General features: G+C 33.1%; 1 protein-coding gene across 1 annotated transcript in view; it reads right to left on the bottom strand.

The window, feature by feature from the left end:
• LOC129918450 (bifunctional lysine-specific demethylase and histidyl-hydroxylase NO66) overlaps positions 1 to 11,383 on the bottom strand; it is a 76,811-nt gene that overhangs the window by 54,507 nt on the left and 10,921 nt on the right. The gene's annotated exons all lie outside the window — the stretch shown is intronic.

Genomic DNA, 11,383 nt, shown 5'->3' with positions numbered 1-11,383 from the left:
AGAAATATCGTATCAGCTCCCGTTTTTGAAATATTACCGTTAGAAGATGTTAAAAAACTACTTTTGAGGTTATGTTTTTGTGTGAAGAAATTTTTTTAAATATAAATTATAACGGTTTCTATAAGAACTTTATATTCCTTCATTCAAGATCTTTTTACATCTTTTCGACATCTTTTTTATTTTTCGAGATATCGTCAGTTTTTTGGATTATTGTAATGTATCAAACAGATATAACGTTTTCATCTCCTTCTTGATAAAAACACACTTACTTCATTTTAAGATATCTCCGGCAGTAAAAAAGATATTGCAAAGATTTAAACAGGTCTTAAAAGAAGGAAAATAGTTCTTAAAGAAACCGTTATGATTTATAATATTTTAAAAAAATTCTTCAAATTAAGGCATAACATCAAAAGTGGTAAAAAAACGTTTTTTTACATTTTCTAACGGTAATATTTCCAAAACGGGAGCTGATAGGATATTTCTGACTTCAGATTCGAGTTCAGCACATTAAAAACATATAGAAAAGTATATCATAGTCTCATAGTCACCAAAACAAAAATTAAATTTTGTAGACCAGTGTTATCGATGAGGCTAATATGACTCTTAATTTTAACAAATGTGAGTTTTTTAAGAACGAGATCGAGTTCCTCGGCTATGTCATTAAAGATGGTAAAATTCAGCCTGGAAAAGCAAAGACTTGCTGTTCGAGAATTTGAAAGACCCACTAATGAACACCAAGTAAGACAGTTTATAGGTCTCACCAGCTTCTTTCGAAAATTCATCAAGAACTATGCCCTGACCGCAGCTCCATTGACAGAATTGACTTGAAAAAACAAAGAATTCACATGGGGAGCTGAAGAAGAAGCTTCTTTTGAACAGCTCAAGAATGCGGTTATCAGTAAATCAGTGTCTTGTTTTGTATGATCCGAGTGCAGAACATTAACTCCACACAGATGCCAGTACCAAGGGCCTAGCTGGTGTCCTGCAAACGAAAAATGCAAATCTACATCCCGTTGCTTACTATAGTCGCAAAACAACAAGAGAAGAATCAATATACCACAGCACACACGAGGCCAGTAATTAACTACACCATCAACCTGTGGTCCGCGGACCCCTGGGGGTCCCCAAAAAATTTCAGGGGGTCCGCGTCAGCTTTTCCATAAAGCACCAGAAAAACGTATTTAACATTATTCTAATGTGACGCTCAACAAACTTTGTTCTTTTTATCTTTTTAACTAATTTCCTTATATTGCATTTTCTTACCCATCTCAATAATAGGTACATGAATCTAATTTTAATTACTAAAAGATCACGAAGTGCTTTTCTATTATGTAATGACATGGGCTTGTTGCCTTGCTGCTGGAGCGAAAACTAATTTTCTGCAAATTCAAAATTCTACCCCCTGCTAAATTCATTGTTTTTTTTTTTTTAATATATTTTCCCACCGCTAGGGGTCGCGCATTGCAATGAAAAAATGAAAGTTTTCTTGCATTGTATTTAAAAACTTTAGAGTTGGTACTAAAAAGAATTGTATAAATTATATTAAGGAAGTAAACTAAAGTTTTAAACTGAAAAATAATAATTAAAAAATATTTTTACTCCGTAAGCCCTGACGTATCGTTTGTTTTTTAGGCTCATTTTTTCAGGTTTCAATTGAAATAAGGAATAACTAATCGAGGCTTTTTAGAGAAGAATAAATGCATAAATTAATAAAAAAAAAAAAACAAAATGCAAGTATGTGTTTTATAAGCCAATTTGTTTTTTTTTTTTTTTTTTCAATTTCCAAAGCGAATTCGTAACCGCGACCCTTAGCAGTCATTTTAAAAATTAAAAAAAAAAATCTTTTTATACTTTTTTGGATCCAATGCAACTTTTGCGGGGGGTATGTTTTTTTTTTTTATTTTTCAATTTAATTTTTTCACAATTCAATGTCGCTCCGGCCCAATAGGCAGGATTCACAGTCAGCAACAGTGTATAAATTGTTAATTTAATGATTCTTACACATAATAATAAATTAAATTTATTTTTGAAAGGGGTCCGCCAGCTGACAATTTTTTTGTTAGGGGTCCGCATACTCGGAAAGGTTGAGAACCTTTGAACTACACCATGACTATTCCCTGCAAGACGAACGACTGTATCGGAAGGTCGATGGCGAGGTTAGGCTCTTTATTCCAAAAGGTTCAAGGAACCGAGTCCTGAGAATTAGTCATGATCTGATGGCGAATTTTTCCGAAAAGAAGACTATGACACATCTACGGTCAAGATTTTGGTTCCCAAGAATGACTCAATTTGTAAAAAAAAAGTGCTTAAAAGCATGCATCGAGTGCGCGTACAACAAAAAAGAAACGCAACCCCGAGGAGAACTCTACCCTATACCCAAGGGAGATATACCATTCGATACGGTGCACATGGATCATCTCGAACCTTTCCTTAAGTCAACGAAAGGAAACTAATACCTCATCGTACTTATCGATGCATTCACAAAATACGTCCACATCAAAGCCGTACCCAATACCCAGGCTAAACCAGTTATTAATTTCCTAATGGACCTCTTCTTCACATTTGGCGTTCCACGTCGCCTTATATCAGACAAGGGAACTGCGTTTACATCGCGTGCCTTCGAAAAATTCAAGACAACTCGATTCAACATATACAAAATGCTACAAGAACTCCACGAGCTAATGGACAGGTCGAGCGGTATAATCGCACTATCCTTCACGCACTATCAGCAACCGTTGAGGACGACATTCGTTGGGTCCAGAAGGTGCGATCCGTGCAATGGGCGATGAACAACACCTAAAACGAAACAACCAGTTGCTGATGAGATATGTATATACCTCGCGACCCCCTCAAAGATGTTCTTGATCAAACCATTAACTTGAATCAAACAACTCAGAGCATCGAAACCCTTGATAAGGAAGTTGTTGAGTCCACCGAGAAGCAGCAAGCAACACGAAAACGCCACCACGACATGAGGAACAAGAAAGCAAGAACCTATAAGGTATGCGACTTGGTGATGTATGTTAACGGCGCAATTGCAGCCACTGGAACGTCTCGGAAACTTGAACTAAGATACCGTGGTCCTACATTACTGTTGTTGCAGAACCCAAAAACCCTATTCAGCTGTCTGGTCAGCCTGGAAAAGCAAAGACTCTTGCTGTTCGAGAATTTGAAAGACCCACTAATGAACACCAAGTGAGACAGTTTATAGGTCTCACCAGCTTCTTTCGAAAATTCATCAAGAACTATGCCCTGAACGCAGCTTTATTGACAGAATTGACTTAGATAAACAAAGAATTCACATGGGGAGCTGAGGAAGAAGCTTCTTTTGAACAGCTCAAGAATGCGGTTGTCAGTAAACCAGTGTCAGTTTTGTATGATCCGAGTGCAGAACACGAACTCCACACAGATGCCAGTAGCAAGGGCCTAGCTGGTGTCCTCCTGCAAACGAAAAATGCAAATCTACATCCCATTGCTTACTATAGTCGCAAAGCAACAAGAGAAGAATTGGACCTCGACTTCGACGATGACGACGAACAAAATCAGGATGGTCGAAACTGTAACGAGAGGAGAGCGAAGAGAGAATAGGAGAAGTTTGCTTCCTCTCCAAATCGGACGTGCCAAATCTATTCGTTATATCTTATCTTTTCATTCTTTAAAACTATTTTCAATAATACGTGAAAGCAGGAAAACACACTTTGCCGTCGATTTTGACAACTGCAAAAAGTTCAACCATACGAAATCTGTGTAATCTCTCACAATGACGCTTTTTCTACGTACGCTTTTTTTGACAAACGTAAGGAAACGTAAGAAAGCGAGCAAAAGTTCAGCTAGGCTGAACTTTTGCTCGCTTTCTGACATTTATCAGACATAGTTACAGTCACCCACATATGATCCTGAACCTGACAATTTGTCTGCTGAGGTTTGGACAGCCACTAAAGTCGCAAAACTTTTCTGATTTAAAAAAAATTAAATGCCAATCGCTTCGTTAAATCAAAATCTAGGGGCGATATTTTTTAGTTTTTTTTTTATTTGTCTTAACAAAAAAGTTATGCCCAAAAAACGCAAAAAACATAAAAAAAATTATTTTTAAATTATAATCTTTGAACAACAACAACATCTTGAAGGTGCTACCACCAAGTGTTTTTATGGCTAGAGTTACAGTACTGTTTCACGGATGCCAATCCGATCATCAGACTCCTTTAATTCTAGTCTAGTAATTTTTTCATTTGATTTGAAAAACTTCTTCCGTCACACTTGAGTATTGAACCTAGACCAAGCGAGTTCAGAAGCCAGTACACTACGCACTGCGCTACCTCGCCCACGTGGTTAGCTTCACCCAATTGCAGGTTTTCTTAGTTTATCAACATGCAAATGAATAGACTTAGCATTTTTACTAGCTCCTTCAAGTATGATTATTGTTTGTTCGGCTCTTTCATGTTTTTCTCCATAGTCTTAAGCATAGCAACAATTCGTTTGCATATACGAAAGTAGGAAAGTGATTAGAAAGATGTTAGGCGCGGGCCCTGATTATTTTTCATCATATTATGTTTACAGTTTTTTCGTATGTTTCCATACTTTGCAGTGACTGCTTTTTTTGTTCCGTCAATTCCATTATAATCTTTGAACAACAACAACATCTTGAAGGTGCTACCACCAAGTGTTTTTATGGCTAGAGTTACAGTACTGTTTCACGGATGCCAATCCGATCATCAGACTCCTTTAATTCCATTTTGTGTGTGGTGCTTGGTCTAGTAATTTTTTCATTTGATTTGAAAAACTTCTTCCGTCACACTTGAGTATTGAATCTAGACCAAATCAAACAAACAAAAAAATTATGGCCAAAAAACGCAAAAACATTTTTAAAAAAATATTTTTAAACATTTTGGATTTTCGTTACCACAGTAATAATGAACTGATTTTCATAAAATAAATGCTAATCGCTTTGATTAATCAAAATCTAGGGGCGATATTTTTTAGTTTTTTTTTTATTTGTCTTGAAAAAAAAGTTATGGCCAAAAAACAAAAAAAAAAATTATTTTAAAAAATTTTAGACTTTCGTCACCATTAGGCGTGTTTTTTTGCATCGCTATCTGAGTCAAATTCGATTTTCAAAAAAACGTATTTGCAGTTGCCCCTGTCTAGCTGTCAGATAGTAAAACAAAAACAAAAAACCGAATTTTATTCAAGATTATTTTTAATAAGTAGTTTTTTAGTTTTAATTTATTTTTGAAACGTTAGAAATAAAACAAACCAAATTAAATTGCTAAAAATGGATTTTCCTGATTTTCCATTTGTATATCCATCTGCATTTGTTCAAAGTTTGATTTTTTATTTCGGTTTTACTTTCGGAAAGTTTTTGACATATTGGGGTATGTTCGTAGATTTGATCAGTCGTCATGAAATTGAAGTTCTTATAGGTGGCACGTTTATATGCAGGGTCAAAAGATCGAAATGGAAATTAGTATTTGAAATGTGGAAGACTTGTTTTATTTTGACAATAGGGGTCAAAATTTGTATAAATAACCTTTACTTAACTTTAATTAACTACAACGGCCACTTTTGCCAAAAAGTGGGAAATTTACACTAATTTTTGTTTTTTCTAGTGCCATTTATATTTGAAAAAAAAAAAAAACTACAAAAATTGTTTTTGACATCAAGAAATATGCTTCCTGCATCATTGTTTTTAATTTTGTGGTCAGAAAAACTTAAAAAATATTTAACTTATGTCGTTTTCTAATTTTTTGAAATTTGTGTGTACAAATCTCAGTTTTTTCCTGGTAAATGGTTGATGAAATCTAGTTTTGTAATTTTTTACGAAATGTGTTCATAAAAACTTAACTTTTTAAAATAAAACAATTAGAAATGTTCAGCAAATGTCAAACAGAGAAGTGTGGTTGAAAGTGCGTGTGCTTGTACCTATGTGTGAATCTTGATAAAAATCGAGATTCAGATTTCTGAATCTCGAATCCATGTTTTTGAATCTCAAGTCTCAAATAGATCATGAAATCTGAGATTTTTCCACTTTTTCCTCACTTTATCACCTCTTTTAGCTATCAGATTCACAAATTTGAAAAAAGTGAAAATTTTCAAACTCATTTTGTGACAGTTTTTATACCCCAAAATTAAAAGCAATGATGCAAACAACTTATTTCCTGATGTCAAAAACAATTTTTGTAGTTTTTTTTTCAAATATAAATGGAGCTAGAAAGAAAAAAAATTTACGTTTGTAAATTTCCCACTTTTTGCAAAAAGTGGCCGTTGTTGTTATACCTTAAATCTAGCAAATAGAAACAAATTACAGAAGAAAAATACTAAACACCGTAGAGAAACTATGTGCGACTCGTTCCTTGATTTTATTTCAGTAAAAAGCATTTAAAGAGTAGAGTAGGTCAAGTTTCAATCAACGGTAAAATATGTATATAAATGAAATGTAGAAATAATTTTATGAGTTTTAAAGTGCGTTGCACTCTGCGAACATAGCCTTCGCGACTCTTGAGTTATCCGATTATCCGAAATTTTCTCCGATCGAGTATCGATACTCGAAAGAATGTCAATTTCTTATCCGCAGCCAGATTTAAGTTTTAGTTTTATCCACAGGTGGGTGTGGTATTTGTAATACATGGAAGCTCCCACTGCAGATACGGATAGCTGTGCCAAAAAACACGCCTATTGTTATAATGGACTGATTTTCATAAAATAAATGGCAATAGCTTCGTTTAATCATAATCTAGGGGCGATATTTTTTAGTTTTTTTTTTTTTTATTTGTCTTACGAAAAAGTTATGGCCAAAAAACGCAAAAAACATAAAAAAAAATTATTTTTAAAAATGTTGGACTTTCGTCACCACTATAATAATGGACTGATTTTCATCAAATAGCAATCGCTTTGTTTTATAAAAATCTAGGGGCGATATTTTTTAGTTTTTTTTATTTGTCTTAACCCATTCTCTCCCATTGTACTTTTTAAAGTACAGTGAAATGCATTGACATTATGTGCATGCAAAAGCAGTCGGGGACATAAAATATTCGTTTTAAGATGCTTTTTAGATTTAACTGAGTGTTTTTGATTTTTCCAATACATATATTTTTAAAAAATTGAATTAGGGTGTACGCAATTGTCTTTTCGCGCAAAGCATTTTAAATTATTTTTCTTTTTGCTACGGTCGAAAAAGTTTGTATATAAAAAAAAAAATTAAAAGACCAAATGCTTTGCTTTTTTCTGCAATAATCAATTGGAAATAAACCCAAAATTAAGAAAATAATAAATTTTATCATATTTTTATACATAAATACGGAGATAAGCAAAGCTAAAGTTAAATGTACTTTAAAAAGTACAGTGGGATCATACATACATTTTTCTTTCAAGTACTTTGAATGGATTTTATAACTATCCCCAGTACAACTTTTCCAAAATGTTGGTGCTATCCTAGAACAAGTCGATAACAATGCGGAAGTAGTAAAAGCTTATAGTTGGCTCAGGGAAATAAGGCTCAGGGTAATTATGCCCACTTTTATGGGGCTTATGACCTACTCAAGTCCAACTCAAGCGGGACATTAGTCCCAAATAGCAAATTCGATTTTGTACTTATGCCCGACATCAGTCCATACCAGAATTTTATGGAGTTATACCCCACCAAGCATATTTGTTTTCAAAAGGTATCCAACAAAAGGATTCTTTAATTCCAGATTCTTCAAATGCAAAGGAACTTTGCATACAAGCAACTTCGCACCTACCCCATATCCAATAGTGCGTCCAAGCAGGGGTTGCTGGGAAGCATGCCCTCTTTCCCCTCCTAAACATATTTCACTTATACTGAGTGCAAGAACTGTATAATATGTAAGCAATAATGGTGTGTAAAGAATGGTGGACACACTATAGGGTTTGTTGTACGTGCGAGGTTATGTCCCTGGGCCTTATATACCTGATTTCTTGACCATTGGGTAGTATGACAGATGAAGAAGACATTGATGATGACAACATAAAAATAATAGAGCTACGGCTACCGTAATGTTCGACTTAAAATTACAAAAGCACTAACACTCCAATACCTCAAAAATCACATTATAGAGAGCGCTAGACAACAGTTTCTTTAAAAAAAACTGCCTAATCAATTAAAGTGTCTCAAATGTCATTTATGGTTAAAATGTTGCTGTTGAATGTGCAATGTTGCACTATGCATTGCGAAAGAGTGTTTTGAAAATTCTAATATTTATGAAAATTAATATGGTATGCATGATCCCATTGTACTAAAAAAAGTACACCCCCATAACTCCTTACCAACAATTTTTAAAAATAATTTTTTTTTCTATATATCTTAACTTTCATCTAAATAAACAGAAAATATCATAAAAATATATTATTTTTAAAAATATATATTAAGTTAAACATAAAATATGGTAAATAGCTTAATTTATAGTAATATTGTAATCACAAGATATGTATTAAATACATTAAATAGAAGTGGTTTTGCAAAAATCAAGGCATTTTGATTATATGGTAAGTATAAAATGATATAAGAAAAAAACAAATATTATTTTGTATACGCTTTTAAAAGTTGTTTTGAAGGATTCCATTTGTGGCAATCAACTCTATTTAACAATTCCTTGCAACTCATAATTGCATTTATTGTATTTACTTCCAATCTGTTTCGTTTTGTATCTTTCATAATAAAGAGTTGGGAAAAAACTCGTTCTGCCGCTGCGCTGCTGTGCGGAAGACTTAATAAAGCACTAACAAAATCCTTTTTCAGAGGGAAAAGTGTTTCATTAAGAGCATTTAAAAAAAAAATATTTCTGACCAAAATTCTTCTATTTCTAATGAATTCGAAACCATAGTTTGGCTAAGTAGTGTTCGCCATTCCATGTCGAGGTTTTCAATTTCATTTTCGTTAATCAAATCGGGAATGGAAGAAATTATTGAAGTTGCACTTTCTGCTAAATTTAAAGGGTCAATGCCTTGAATATGTTTCAGAATTTCGTCATCAAAATCGATTCGCTGTGAAATTTGAGCACACAGGGTCTTATAATATTCTCGGCAAACACCTTTAAACTCAATTATTTCATTTATTTCAATTTTGTTTGTTTTAATAAAAAGTTCAGCTTTAAGCCTGGTACGATGCTCGCGCTAAATTTTAGCTCCAATACAGATTATCGAAAAATTTTATCTGAGCTAAAATGGATCCCATACAAATTATCGATAACTTGTATGGGAATTTTATCTCGGCTAAAATTTAGCGCGAACAGCGTACCAGGCTTTAGCCCCAACGTATACAGAGTTAATATTTTTTTAAATAAATGTCAGAAAAATTCGGATTATATATTAAGTTAAACATAAAAAATATATTAAGTTAAACATAAAATATGGTAAATAGCTTAATTTATAGTAATATTGTAATCACAAGATATGTATTAAATACATTAAATAGAAGTGGTTTTGCAAAAATCAAGGCATTTTGATTATATGGTAAGTATAAAATGATATAAGAAAAAAACAAATATTATTTTGTATACGCTTTTAAAAGTTGTTTTGAAGGATTCCATTTGTGGCAATCAACTCTATTTAACAATTCCTTGCAACTCATAATTGCATTTATTGTATTTACTTCCAATCTGTTTCGTTTTGTATCTTTCATAATAAAGAGTTGGGAAAAAACTCGTTCTGCCGCTGCGCTGCTGTGCGGAAGACTTAATAAAGCACTAACAAAATCCTTTTTCAGAGGGAAAAGTGTTTCATTAAGAGCATTTTAAAAAAAAAATATTTCTGACCAAAATTCTTCTATTTCTAATGAATTCGAAACCATAGTTTGGCTAAGTAGTGTTCGCCATTCCATGTCGAGGTTTTCAATTTCATTTTCGTTAATCAAATCGGGAATGGAAGAAATTATTGAAGTTGCACTTTCTGCTAAATTTAAAGGGTCAATGCCTTGAATATGTTTCAGAATTTCGTCATCAAAATCGATTCGCTGTGAAATTTGAGCACACAGGGTCTTATAATATTCTCGGCAAACACCTTTAAACTCAATTATTTCATTTATTTCAATTTTGTTTGTTTTAATAAAAAGTTCAGCTTTAAGCCTGGTACGATGCTCGCGCTAAATTTTAGCTCCCATACAGATTATCGAAAAATTTTATCTGAGCTAAAATGGATCCTATACAAATTATCGATAACTTGTATGGGAATTTTATCTCGGCTAAAATTTAGCGCGAACAGCGTACCAGGCTTTAGCCCCAACGTATACAGAGTTAATATTTTTTTAAATAAATGTCAGAAAAATTCGGATTAGAGAGAAACTCATCCGTTTTGATAAATTTTTTTTTTACACTTTGCTACAAGTGTAAAATATTTTGTCATTAAAAAAAATAGGAGTACGAATGTGAAAGGAGGAGTACGGGAGTACGGAGGTGCTGAAAGTAGCACAATACTCCTATGGGAGTACTTTCGGCAACACTGCAAGCAGCTGTTTGTGTGAATGGTTTTGGACGTTTTGGTTCAGACAGAGAGAACAAAGAGAGAAGTAAGGAAGAAGACCATTAATGTGTCTGCAGAATAAATCAGGAGCAAAAAACTAACTGTATTTTCTTTTCTTTTGTTTTCTCTTCCCATTCTTCTGTTCCTTGTTCAACTTTTTGTGATTTATGATCGAGTAAAGCGTTGCGTTGCGATATTAAATCAGAAGAGAAAAAGTATTCTTGTGTTTTCTTATTTTTTGATCTGGAGAAGTTTATGACATGAGACTGTGTGTATGCATGTTTTCAAATGTGACCTTGTCTTGTATATGAATTGATAGGTAGATACATAACATAATCAGGTAAATAAATTATAATTGCATAAGTTGATAAAAAATGCAATGCAATAGTTTTACCGCGGCAGTCCTCGAGTGCCACAAGTCTTTTTTATTATTACAGAGGTGACGAAAGTCCAAAAGTGATTGCCATTTATTTTATGAAAATCAGTCCATTATAACAGTGGTGACGAAAGTCCAAAATTTTTAAAAATAATTTTTTATTGTTTTTTTGCGTTTTTTTGGCCATAACTTTTTTGTTAAGACCCTTGTATATATAAACTGTAGTAATATCATGAATTCAATCGACTGAAGTGCCGTCTGGTTCAAAAGAGCGGACCTATTCCTGGAATGATTTAGACAGGAGTGGGGGACTAAGAATAATCAGATAATGAAGGAGTCACCAAAATATTGGAATATTATTTAAATTTTCAATTTGGGGGGAATGTTACTATTTAGCTTTGTAGATAGAGGGAGATAGATAGAAAGATAGAAAGATGCATAAGTAGAAATGGAAATTGTTATTTTTATGTAGTTAAACAGATTAGATTTCTAAGAACTTATTTTGTTTTCAAATAAATTAAAAAAATTGGAGATACA

This window comes from Episyrphus balteatus, chromosome 4, assembly GCF_945859705.1.
Source record: "Episyrphus balteatus chromosome 4, idEpiBalt1.1, whole genome shotgun sequence".
NCBI lineage: Eukaryota > Metazoa > Arthropoda > Insecta > Diptera > Syrphidae > Episyrphus > Episyrphus balteatus.
The sequence above is the reverse complement of the archived record's forward strand: the minus strand, read 5'-3'. Positions and strand labels throughout refer to the sequence as shown.